The 13,521-nt window shown below is 35.4% G+C and overlaps 1 protein-coding gene and 1 pseudogene across 1 annotated transcript in view; one reads left to right on the forward strand and one right to left on the reverse strand.

Moving 5' to 3' along the window:
* The window catches only part of SLC2A13 (solute carrier family 2 member 13), a 473,922-nt gene that overhangs the window by 185,515 nt on the left and 274,886 nt on the right, over nt 1-13,521 (forward strand). The gene's annotated exons all lie outside the window — the stretch shown is intronic.
* Nucleotides 1-13,521, reverse strand: part of LOC102995775 (40S ribosomal protein S3a-like) — a 59,782-nt pseudogene that overhangs the window by 34,837 nt on the left and 11,424 nt on the right.

Below are 13,521 nucleotides of genomic sequence, written 5' to 3' on the forward strand. Positions count from 1 at the left end.
AGGAAGCGGAGATATAAGGTGACTCTTAAGGAGATTTTCTGTAAACTAGGTCAGAAAAATTAGGCACGAACTGGAGGATGATGTGGATTTTCTGAAAGTTGATATTTCAGTTTTATTTTACTGTGGATATTACTACATCAAGAATATATGCTAATGGGAAGGATCCAATTGACAGGGAAAACTGATGTTGGGATAGAGGGAATATAATTATTACAGGAGCAATATTCTGTGGGCTCGAAGGGCTAGGATTCAGATCTTAAGTAGAGAGGTTAGCCTTGTACTGAGGAGATGGCAAAGTATACATATGGGTCAAGATACAGGGAGATTGCCTTTGTGGTGGTGAGAAGATGAATTAGTTCTCCTCTAATTGCTTCTCTTTTCTCAGTAAAATAAGAACCAAGGTCATTAGCAAGTGCAGTAATTATAATGGATGAGTCATGTTAATTAACCAATATCTGCATAAACTGCATTCTTGGGCAGCAGGATCCTGGGAGATATGTTTCCCAACAGAAGGGCTTTAGACTTTATGGACTATGTTCTCTGCCCTACTTTAGCCATAAATGCTGTTCCTCTGTTTCTACCATATGATTCTTACAGATTTCAATTGACCAGTGAGGTGTGAATGAAAGGTCCCAATGAACAACATATTTTATTCCTTCAGTTTTTCACTGTGTTTTTATCAGATAATTTCCTAAGAAGTAGGGCATCACAGTCAATCTTTATACATACACAGTATCTTCATTTTTCATTGTAGACATGTATATTGTTCCAAACCCCTAATATAAATTATAATTTATAACTATATATAATATATGTAGTAAGTCATAAGGTAATGAGACGAACCACCTATTTATTTATTCACTGCCATAAGAATCTATAGCATAGAGATTTTCATCCACCCAGAGACGCTGACATGATGCAAGCCAATTCTGAAATGATGGAAAAGCTTATGATTAATAAGCTTCTTGTACCTTTTGACAAAGGTTACCACATTTAAAATTATTTGTTAATGTTAGACCTTAAAAGAAATAAATGTTTATTAGATGAAAACCATTTAAAGGAAATGTTTTATATAAACCAAATTCTTTTTAATAATTCAGTTCAATAATCTCTCAGTGAGCACGTGCTGTAAGCCACACAGAAGAGACAGATATATCTATAACACATGAACTAAGCTGTTAAGGAGCTTAAACACCTGATAGATCAAGATATGTATAAAAATGGGCATTGTACAAGTCAAAATATAAGTGATAGGAGAGGAGTGTGAAAAATAGGAGCAAGCAAATAATTCTGACATTTGTGTCACATTAGAGAAGGACTCCATGGATAAGATATTATTTGAGCTGGACCTCAAGGGATGGGTAGGATTTGGGAGGAGGAGATTTGGGACTGGTTTAAGCAGTCCAGGAACATGAAGAACTGGGAATAAGGCATAGAGGGGTGGCAGTGTATGTGTTACTGAGTGGTGACATGTTCGGTGTGGTTATATTATGGGAGTTAGATTTGAAACTGTTTTGAGCACCATAATAAGGAGTCTCTAAGCATCGGGGGAAACAATAAAATTATATCTTGAAGAAGGGAGTGAAATGATTATGGCTGCTCATTAGTTTGATAATTGGTCACAAAGTATGAAATAGAAGTAGAGGATAGTCTGAGGCCATTTGACAAGCATATTTGTTGATCAACCCAAAGTAGTATATAAGGAGCAGAGAAACTAAAAATGAGCTGATATTTCTAGGAAGACTTTTTTTATACCTTTTACCCCCCAAAAGGGACACAGAGCAGGGATATCATATTTATTTGTTTTTGTTTGTATAACTGTGAGTGATTTAATGAATTTGATTTTGAATTTGCTGAGTACCTACAGTTGTTCTATTTTATTTGTTTGCTTGTTTTGTTATGTCTTATTCCCTAAATGATTTGGGGAAACTTATGGTAAATATATTAAATAAATGGAGCTAAAATAAAAATAAGAACATAATGATATGGGAAATTGAAAATTAGAAGAGAAAGTCAATACCAGGGGAACAACTAATGTGTAGATATATATTATTGACCATAGAGGCATAAACAGTAACGATTGGTTGCGTACTTGATTCTGAGCCTCCTATCCACCATAACAGGAAGAATAATTCAATCAGGTACATGATTCTCACTGTCCATGAAGAAGAAAAATGGAATGATACTTTGACTGGCATTTACGTATTTTCTTACATGAGGCTTCATATAGGGGATACCCAGTGTGGATAAGAGAAAATGTCCTCCAGGACAGCAAATGCAAAATTTTTTTTTTTAAATTAACTTATTTTTGGCTGCGTTGGGTCTTTGTTGCTGCACGCAGGCCTTCTCTAGTTTTGGCAGGCGGGGGCTACTCTTCGTTGCTGTGCACAGGCTTCTTGTCGTGGTGGCTTCTCTTGTTGCAGAGCACAGGCTCTAGGTGTGCGGGCTTCAGTAGTTCTGACTCGCGGGCTCTAGAGCGCAGGCTCAGTAGTTGTGGCACATGGACTTAGTTGCTCTACGGTATGTGGGATCTTCCTGGACCAGGGCTTGAACCTGTGTCCGCCGCATACTTTCACTGGCATTTACATATTTTCTTACATGAGGCTTCATATAGGGGATACCCAGTGTGGATAGGAGAAAATGTCCTCTAGGACAGCAAATGCAGTAATGTGGTTTATAAAGTTAGTCCTTGAAACATCAGGGCACTTATATTAATATAGTACTTTAGTGATCAAAAAGTATGGAACTATAGGTAAAAATTTTGTGTGTGTGCATTTTTAAATTTTTTTAAATTAAAAGATGGAGTTTTAGAAGTAAAAAAGACTGGCTACAATAGAATTTAAAGGACTTGGGGAAGAACCTTGGAGAATGCCTACATGAAGGATAAGAGAAGAAAAGGATCCAGCAGGGGTCAATGAAATAAAACAAAGAAATGTTAGAGGAGAAACAAAATTCTGTAGTATCAGAGAAAGCAAAGGATAAGAGAGTTTTGCAAAAGAACTGGACATAACATGAAATGTAAGGAGATGAAAGAGAATGACTACTTCATTATTAGAATTAGCAATTAGAATATCATTAATGACCTTTTGAGAGAGTTGTTTCAGTAAAATGGTGAGGGATGGGGGTGGGGGAGCTTACAGTGGCAGAAATCGAGAAAGCATGTGTAGATATTCTTTGACAAATGATAAAATTGTAGTTTGGCATAATTGGGATAGAGGAATTGATTGAAAGGGAAGAAAGGGGAATAATGATGTCCAAGATCTCAGAGGAGGAAGGAGACAGGACCATATAAATGGAGGCTCAGGGAGGAAAAGATTACTTTCAGTGAGCTGGAAGGGGAAGAGAAACAGGTAAGGGTGTTGAGGAACTTAATAGTGGAAAGGAGCTAAGTAAGTTACAGGAATTTACATCACATGGCTTCTGAATTGCTTGAAGATTTGAGGTAATTTGCAAAGTGAGTTGAAAGTATGTGTGGATGGGGATTTTATTTTAAGTCATGACTCTCTTAAGTCAAAACATCATTTTAGAACAGATATTTTTGAGGTTATGAAAATGCCATTTCCTGGTTTTAAATGTCAGTGTTTTGTTTTATCAGGAATAATTTAGTTTGCTTTGTCCCTTTATAACCACTCAATTCCCCCATAGATGTGTTGCTTTTTCCTTAAAATACCAAATGGATATATAGCAGTAAAGAGAAAGCTTTATACTAATAGGCTAAATAGAATATTTATGAAGAGTAGTTTTTAGGAGAGTGCTGAAAAAATGACTTTTCACTATTTTCCTAAAACATTTATAGTAACTTGATGAATAATGAATGGGAATAATTCATAATAGCTACACTCACTCAAATAGAACATTTAGACCTCACTCAAATAGACCTCACTCAAATACAACATTTGTTTATACTCCTGCGTAACAGCTACATCGTGGCTATATTTCACATGAAGAGCCATATATTTTTTAGCATAAATGTTGCTAATATAGTTTCATTTAACAGAGTCTTAGAATCTTTTTGTTTTAAGGGACCTCAGAAGACAGGATGTTCTAGAACATCCCTGAAAAGCATTCAGCCCCACATTGCTTTACCCCTATTTAAATTTTATATTCAAATGATCACAGCCATACAAGGATATAGTCTAAGTAAGCCATAAACAAGTTGAGTATCGAGATTAGAATCATTTCCACATCTCTGATAATGAATATAATGCTATGCTTTTTTTATATGTATAACTGAAAAATATATAGAAATGAGTTTTATTTTCTAATTGAATTTTGTGGTACAGTGAGCAGGTTGCATTTTTAAAAGACTAAGTTTCAGCATTCAGAAAAAGTAGAAGGATCAAAGCATTTCTAAGTAGAAACTCAAATTTCAGTCAGTATTTTAAATAGACACATCCTGACTCCCTTCACAGACTGCTATTGACCATATGGTAACTACAGACATGCCTCAAAATAAAACGGCCATATGTAGATTTGCAATACTGACCTCATCCCTAGAGAGCCATATTTATCTAGAAGAGCATCTTAAACCACATCAAGTAAAATTAAGGTTGTGTCATGTTAAAAGATTGGAAGGATCTGCCTAATGAAAAACAATCACAAGTTAAAAATATCAAGGAAATAAGGTTAGATACCCACAGACATCTAAAAGCAAGGGCATCTGGAGAAATGTCTTTCGAATTCTCTTAGCCCAGTCATTATACACAGTAGCTTAATACATAAAAGCAGCATTAAAAGCTATCTTGTGCTATGGTCATCAAAATGGATTTAGTGAAAATACTGAAGGTGTGATCAGCAGGGGTGCTCACTGTGTATATCTGTTTTCAGGCTAGCAGGCTCTGCTGGCTGTGCTAATCAAACACCAATATTATTTTTTTTTCTCATTCTTACCATACAGTTTCTAGAGCAGGACATGTGGAACTCACTTCTCCCATTTCCTGCTGCCAATTGTTCTCTGCTGAAATTCTGCCACGGTTTTTCAGAAGTTTTAGTCTTGTGGGCATGTGCCTATGAATTAAACAAAAGCAAGGAAGAAGGAACAGAATTGTTGTAGCCATTTGAAAAAATTTATTTATATCTTTAATGATACCTCATTTTCCTCATCTAAGTAGGAGTGGAGAAGAGGTCAAAAAGGGGGATGAGGAACTAAATTTCTGTGAGTAATAAGAGATTCTGTAATGGTGATCATTGGATTACAAAATCTGTGTGTGTGTGTATAAATAATATATACATATACACACACATATATTATATATTTATATATCCATAAAAATACATATGACTGTGTGTACATGTATGTATGTATGAAGGCAAAAGGAAGATTTTAACAATTTTAACACCCTTGTAGTATACAGGAAAGCCCTGTTTCCCGTAGGTGCTGTATTATGCTAGCGTACCTCTCATGTCTAAGATTTGATTTAAACAAAACTCCTGCTGATCATCCCTTCAGCATTTTCACTAAATCCATTTTGACCACCATAGCACAGGATAGCTTTTAATGTTGCTTTTATGTGTTATCCTGCTGTGTATAACAACTGGGCAAGGAGAATTCAAAAGACATTTCTCCAGATGCCTAAGTAGCCCTGGGTACTCAGAGATATGCTATGTGCCTAAAGTTAATAAAATAATATTAATCACTCCTAAATATTATTTGAGAGCTTTAGTTTCCCCTTGCTTTCCTTTGGATGTAATACTATTTTATTGGGTTTCATTGAGTGATGAGTTATGTTTCAGGTAGTGATATGTCATAGATTTATCTTAAAATAAAGTTGTGACCTTGAAGGAAACTGCCCTCATAGACCAAGAACTCTGAAAACTACACTCTGTGTAAAAGGTCACTGACATTTCTGAACCAATCTTTATAATATGTGAATAAACCTAAACCATAGATTTACAAAGCTGAGCCCCCTCATATAGATGGATGGATGGATGGATGGATGGATGGATGGATGGATGGATGGATGGATAGAGATATATATCACTGTATTTATAAGTAGAATTTGTGAAAATTTATTTTTGAAATTCTTTTTTGTTTCTTGTTAATTTAGAAGGTTATTTCATTCTAACCCAGATTTATAGTGTTTTTTTAAAGTATTTTGAACTCACCCAGATTTATCAATCTCTCCACCTTTTCTAGTTATCTCATTTTGTTCTTTCAGCTTTGCTAAAAGTAACAGGATGAGTTGTTAGCAGAGAAACAATAAAAAGATTGATTCATTATGGAAATCCAATAGCTTTTTAAAACTAAAACTAATATACCAGCTTGTTAATGTGCATAAACTTCCTTTTCAATATTGATTTGCCTTAGGTATTGATCTCATGAGGAGGGGGTGTTTAGTTGATCACTTTAGGCCATAAAATGTTTTGTGGAAAAGAAAGTTAAAGTGATTATTGTGGAACTGTATTGTTCTTAGCATATCCTTCTGGAATAAATGAAGCTGTGTTTATGCCCGTTAACTGGTCTTACTGTTATTTAAGTTATTAGATTTGGGAAATACAATGATTATATTTCTCATTTGTATGGAACATTTTACTGGTGATAGTTTTCTTCTGAAATTTTGTAAATAAAGACGAGAAGACTAAATGGCATATATAGTGAGTTTTTCTATGGAGATCCAGGGTTTGATTCATACTTGCTCTATAGATCAACCTTTTCTCTAGGTCTGCAGAAGTGACTGGTATCCTTTACTAACTCAAAGCAAGCTCAAAAGCCATGCAGAGCTTTGGCGGAAAGACCTTAATTTCCGAGATGCCATGAATAAAAGCATCCCTAAGAAGAGAGATTTGTTTTATTTATATGCTATGATACAGGATGTTTCTTGAATGACACTGTGAGCAAAATACATTCTAGAATCCCTCATCAACCTTGTGGACTTCAGGATCCTGTGTACCAACTCTCTTGCATTTAGGGACCAAACACATTTATGGAGCTCCCTTGTAGGATCTGTCTGTTGTGTTCATGGTGTGGTAAAGACATTTTAAATCTCACGTGTCCTAGCATCCTGAACAAATGGAAGATAAGTTTATTGCTTTGTTCCTTTTTCAGCAGCATTTACATTCTGACATAAGTTTTATTTATTTTAGGAGTTAAACCTATAAGTGAAAGATGAGAGTACTGGAAAATCCATATTTTTAATCAACTCTTCTTTCCCATGAACCCAAAGCTCTATTTAAAGATCATTCTATTTTGGAGAACTTAGCACTAAGTTCTTTCTACAGAATATCTTTATTTCTTTTTTTTGATATTTTCTTCCAGTTTTATTGAGATATAACTGACATATAGCACTGTGTAAGTTTAAGGTGTACAGCACAATGATTTGATTTACATACCTCATGAAATAACTACCACAATAGGTCTAGTGAACATCCATTATCTCATATAGATAGAGTTAAATAGAAAAAAATTTCCCTTTGATGAGAACTCTTAGGATTTACTCCCTTAACAACTTTCATATATAACACACAGCAGAGCTAATTATAGTTATCATGTTGTACAGTACATCCCTAGCACTTATGTATCTTATAACTAGAACTTTATACCTTTTGACTGCCTTCATCTAATCCTCCCCCCCAACCCCCTGCCTCTGGTAACCACAAATCTAATCTCTTTTTCTATGAGTTTATTGTTTGTTTGTTTTTGAAACTTTAATTGACCTACAACACTATGTTAATTCCTATTACACAGCATAGTGATTCGCTCTTTCTGTACACTTCAAAATGATCACCAGCGTAACTCTAGTTACAGATGTCATCATACAAAAATATTACATAATTACTGACTATATTCCTCATCCTGTACATTTCATTCTCTTGATCATGTGTTTTGTAACTGGAAGTTTATACCTCCAGATCTTCCTTACCTATTCCTTTCTTACTCCCAACTCCCTACCCCTGGCAAACACCTGTTTATTCCTTATATCTGTAACTCTGTTTCTGTTTTGTTATGTTTGTTCATTTCTTTTGTTTTTGTAGGTATAACATGTAAACAAAATCATACAGTTTTGTCTTTCTCTGTCTGTATTTCACTTAGCATAATACCCTCTAGGTCCATCCATATTGTCACAAATGGCAAGATTTCTTTCTTTTTCTTTTGATGGCTGAGTAGGCCGAGTAATATTCCATATATACATATATATACCACATCTTCTTTATTCATTCATCTGTCAATGGGCATGTAGGTTGCTTCCACACTTTGGCTATTGGAAATAATACTGGAATGAACAAGGGATGCATATATCTTCTCTAATTATTATTTGTTTTATTTGGATAAATACCCAGAAGTGGAGTTGCTGGATCACATGGTAGTTCTATTTTTAATTTCCTAGGAATCTCCATACTGTATTCCATAGTGGCTGCACCAGTTTACATTCCCACCAACAGTGCACAAGGGTTCCTTTTATCCACATCCTTACCAACACTTGTTATTTTTTTGTCTTTTTGATAATAGCCATTCTGACATGTGTGAGGTGATATCTCATTGTGGTTTTGATTTGCATTTCCCTACTGGTTAGTGATGTTGATCATCTTTTCATGTGTCTTTTGCCCATCTGTATATCCTTTTGGAAAAATGTCTCTTCAGATCCTCTGCCCATATTTTAATTGGGTTGTTTGTTCTTTTGATGCTGAGTTGCATGAGTTCTTTGTATATTTGGATTATTAATCCCTTATCAGATATATCATTTGCATATATCTTCTCCCAGTCAACAGGTGGCCTTTTCATTTTGTTGATAGTTTCCTTAGCTGTGAAAAAGCTTTTTAGTTTGATGTAGTCCCATTTGTTTCCCTTACCTGAGGAGACATATCCAAAAAAAATATTAATAAGACCTATAGCAAAAAGCTTACTTGCCTATGTTTTCTTCTAGTAGTAGTTTTATGGTTTCACGTCTTACAGTTAAGTCTTTAAGGAACTTTTAATTTATTTTTGTGCATGGTGTGGAAGAATAGTCCAGTTTGATTCTTTTACATGTAGCTGTCTAGTTTTCCCAGCACCATTTACTGAAGAGGGTGTCTTTTCCCCACTGCATATTCTTGCTTCCTTTGTCATATATTAATTGCCCATATAGGTGTGGATTCATTTCTAGTCTCTCTATTCTACTCAGTTGATCTATGGGTCTGTATTTGTGCCACTACCAGACTTTTCTAATTACTGTAGCTTTGTAATGGAGTTTGAAATCAGGGAGCATGATATCTCCGGCTTTGTTCTTCATGAAGACTCTTAGGGCTATTTGGGGTCTTTTGTGTTTCCATATAATTTTGGAATTATTTGTTCTAGTTCTATAAAGAATACTACTGGTGTTTTGATAGGGATTGCATTGAATCCGTAGATTACCTTGGGTAGTGTGGTCATTTTAACAATATTAATTCTTCCAAACTGGACACAGTATTTCATTCCATCTATTTGTGTAGTCTTCAATTTATTTCATTAAAGTCGTATAGTTTTCTGAGTACAGTTCTTTTACCTCCTTAGTTAGATTTATGCCAGGTATTTTATTCTTTTTGATGTGATGGTGAATGGGCTTGTTTTCTTAATTTCTCTTTCTGATAGTTTGCTCTTAGTGTATAGAAATGCAAAAGATTTCTGTATATTAATTTTGTATCCTGCAACTTTACTGAATTTATTGATGATCTCTAGTACTTTTTTGGTGGTGTTCAGGATTTTCTATGTATACTATCAGGTCATCTACAAACAGTGATGGTTTTACTTTTCTTTCCAATTTGGATTCCTTTTATTTATTTTTCTTGTCTTAATGCTGTGGCTATGACTTCCAATAATATGTTGAATAAAAGTAGTGAAAGTAGGCATCCTTGTCTTGTTCCTGATATTAGAGGAAATGGTTCTAGTTTTTCACCACTGAGTATGATGTTAGCTGTGGGCTTGTCATATATGGCCTTTATTATGTTGAGATATATTCCCTTTAAATCCACTTTATTGAGGGTTTTTATCATAAATGTTGTTGGATTTTGTCAAAACCTTTTTCTGCATCTATTGAGATGATCATAAGATTTATATTCTTCAATTTGTTACTGTGGTGTATCACATTGATTGATTTATGAATATTGAACCCTCCTTGCGTGCCTGGGATAAATAACACTTGATCATGCTGTAGGATCCTCTTAATATATTGTTGAATTTGGTTTGCTAATACTTTGTTGAGGATTTTTGCATCTATGTTCATCAGTGATATTGGTATGTAATTTTCTTTTTTTTCTTTTCATTGTAATAGCTTTGTCTGGTTTTGGTATCAGGGTGACACTGGCTTCTTAGAATGAGTTCAAAAGTGGTTCCTTCCTCTGCAGTTTTTTGGAATAGTTTGAGAAGGATAGGTGTTAACTCTTCTCTAAATATTTGGTAGAATTCACCTGTGAAGCCATCTGATTCTGGATTCTTGTTTCTTGGGAATTTCTTTATTACTGATTCAGTTTCATTACTGATAATTGGTCTGTTCTTATTTTCTTTTTCTTCCTTGGTTCAGTCTTGGGAGATTATACATTTCTAGGAATTTGCCCATTTTATTGGCATATAAATGTTCATAGAAATCTGTTATGATGCTTTGTGTTTCTGTGGTGTCAATTGTAACTTTTCCTTTTTCATTTCTGATTTTCCTGATTTGGGCCTTTTCACTTTTCTTTCTTGGTGAGTCTGTCTAAAGGTTTATCAATTTTGTTTATCTTTTCATAGAACCAGCTCTGTTTCATTGATCTTTTCTATTGTTTTTCATGGTCTCTATTTCATTTATTTCTGCTCTGAACTTTATCATTTTTTTTCTTCTACTACCTTTGGATTTTGTTTGTTCTTTATGTAGTTCCTTTAGGTGTTAAGGTTATATTATTTATTTAAGATTTTTCATTTTTCCTGAGGTAACCTTGTATAGCTCTAATCTTCTCTCTTAGAACTGCTTTTGCTGCATCCCATAAATTTTGGATCTTTGTGTTTTCGTTTTCATTTGCCTTAAATTACTTTTGGATTCTTCTTTGATTTCTTCAGTAATTCATTGTTTGTTTAATAGCATATTGTTTAGCCTCCACGTGTTTGTGTTTCTTTGCATTTTTTTTCTTGTAGTTGATTTTTTCTTGTAGTCTAATATCACTGTTAAGAAAAGATGCTTGGTATGATTTCAGGTATTTTAATTTACTGAGACTTGTTTTATTACCTTTCATGTGTTATATCCTGCTGGAAAATGTTTCATTTGCCTTTGAAAAGAATGTGTAACCTGCTGTTTTGGATGGAATGTTACACACACACACAAATCCATCTGGTGTAATGTGTCATGTAAGGCCAGTTATTCATTATTGATTTCCTGTCTGGACGACCTGTTCATTGTGTAAGTGAGGTGTTAATGTTCCCTACTATTATTGTGTTACTATCAGTTTCTTCCATTATGTCTGTCAATATTTGCTTTCTGTATTTAGGCGCTTCTATGTTGGATGAATATATATATTTGCAATTGTTATGTCTTATTCTTGGATTGATCCCTTGATCTTATTGTAATGTCCTTCTTTGCCTCTTGTTACGGTCTTTGTTTTAAAGTCTGTTTTGTCTGATACAAGTATTGATATCCTGGCTTTCTTTTCATCTGCATTTGCATGGAATGCCTTTTTCGATCTCCTAACTTTCAGTTTGTGTTGATCTTTAGATCTGAAATCAGTCTCTGTATATAGCAATCTCTCTCTCTCCCCTCTCTCTCTCTCTCTCTGTCTCTCTCTCTCTCTCTCTCTCTATATATATATATATATAAATCTATATCTACAAAGATATATATGAACATATATATATGTATACTCACATTAGTTCATATATATAGTATATATATATATATATATAGTATATATATATATACACATATATAATGTATATATGTAAAGTTGCTGATCTGTTAAGTTCAAATGCATATATATAATGTATAAACATATACTTTTAAAATATATAATATATATTTATAAATGTAAATATATACAATATATATTATATAACTATGATATAAATATTTAAGAATATATTATATATAAATATGATAAATACAATATATAAATATAATATAAATATAAAACATATTTAGATACTTAATTTATATATATTATAAACCTAAGATAATGAGAGAATATTAGAAGAAGCAAGGGGGGAGAACGGGCAGCGCGCCTTGGGCTGGTGCAGCGTCACGCCGGCCTCTGCCGCCACAGGCTCACCCTGGATCCATGCCCCTCCCTCCCCCCGGCCTGTGCCAAAGCCCCCGAATCAGCTGCTCCTTTAACCCCGTCCTGTCTGAGCGAAGGGCAGACGCCCTTGGACGACCTACGCACAGAGGTGGGGCCAAGTCCAAAGCTGAACCCCAGGAGCTGTGCAAACAAAGAGGAGAGGGGGAGGTCTCTCCCAGCAGCCTCAGAAGCAGCGGATTAAAACTCCACAATCAACTTGAAGTGCCCTGCATCTGTGGCAAACCTGAATAGACAGCGAAATATCCCAAGTTGAGGAGGTGGACTTTGGGAGCAAGATATACTATTATTTTCCCCTTTCTTTCTTTTTGTGAGTGTGTATGTGTGTGCTGCTGCGTGAGATTTTTGTCTGTATAGCTTTGCTTTCACCATTCGTCCTAGGGTTAGACCGACCGGTTTTTTGTTTTTTAAATAGAAATTTTTCTTCTTAATAATTATTTTTTATTTTAATAACTATATTTTATCCTTTATTTTGTCTTCTTGCTTTCTTCCTTCCTTCCTCCCTTTCTTCCTCCCTTCCTTCCTCCCTTCCTTCCTTCCTTTCTTCCTCCCTTCCCTCCTCCCTTTCTTCCTCCCTTCCTTCCTCTCTTCCTTCCTCCCTTGCATCCTCTTCCTTCCTTCCTTTCTTGCTTTCTTCCTTCCTTCATTTCTTCCTTCCTTTCTCCCTTCGTTCCTTCCATTCTTCCTTTCTCCTTTCCTTTCTTCCCTCCATCCCTCCTTCCTTCCTTCCTTTCATTCTTTTCTTTCTATTTTTTCTCCCTTTTATTTTGAGCTGTGTGGATTAAACGCTCTTGGCACTCCAGCCAGGCATCAGGGCAGCGTCTCTGAGGTGGGAGAACCAACCTCAGGACACTGGTCCACAAGAGACCTCCCAGCTCCACGCAATATCAAACGGCGAAAATCTCCCAGAGATCTCCATCTCAACACCAAGACCCAGCTTCACTCAAGGACGAGCAATGAACAGTGCTGGACACCCTATGCCTAACAAATAGCAAAACAGGACTACAGCCCCATCCATTAGCAGAGAGGCTACCTAGAATCATAATAAGGCTACCAACATCCCCAAACACACCACCAGACGTGGACCTGCCCACCAGAAAGACAAGCCCAGGCTCATCCACCAGAACAGAGGCACTAGTCCCCCCAACCAGGAAACCTACTCAGCCCACTGAACCAACCTTAGCCACTGGGGACAGCCACCAAAAACAATGGGAACTACGAACCTGCAGCCTGCAAAAAGGAGACCCCAAACACAGTAAGATTAGCAACATGAGAAGACAGAAAAACACACAGCAGATGAAGGAGCAAGAT

Source organism: Physeter macrocephalus, chromosome 6 (genome assembly GCF_002837175.3).
Source record: "Physeter macrocephalus isolate SW-GA chromosome 6, ASM283717v5, whole genome shotgun sequence".
NCBI lineage: Eukaryota > Metazoa > Chordata > Mammalia > Artiodactyla > Physeteridae > Physeter > Physeter macrocephalus.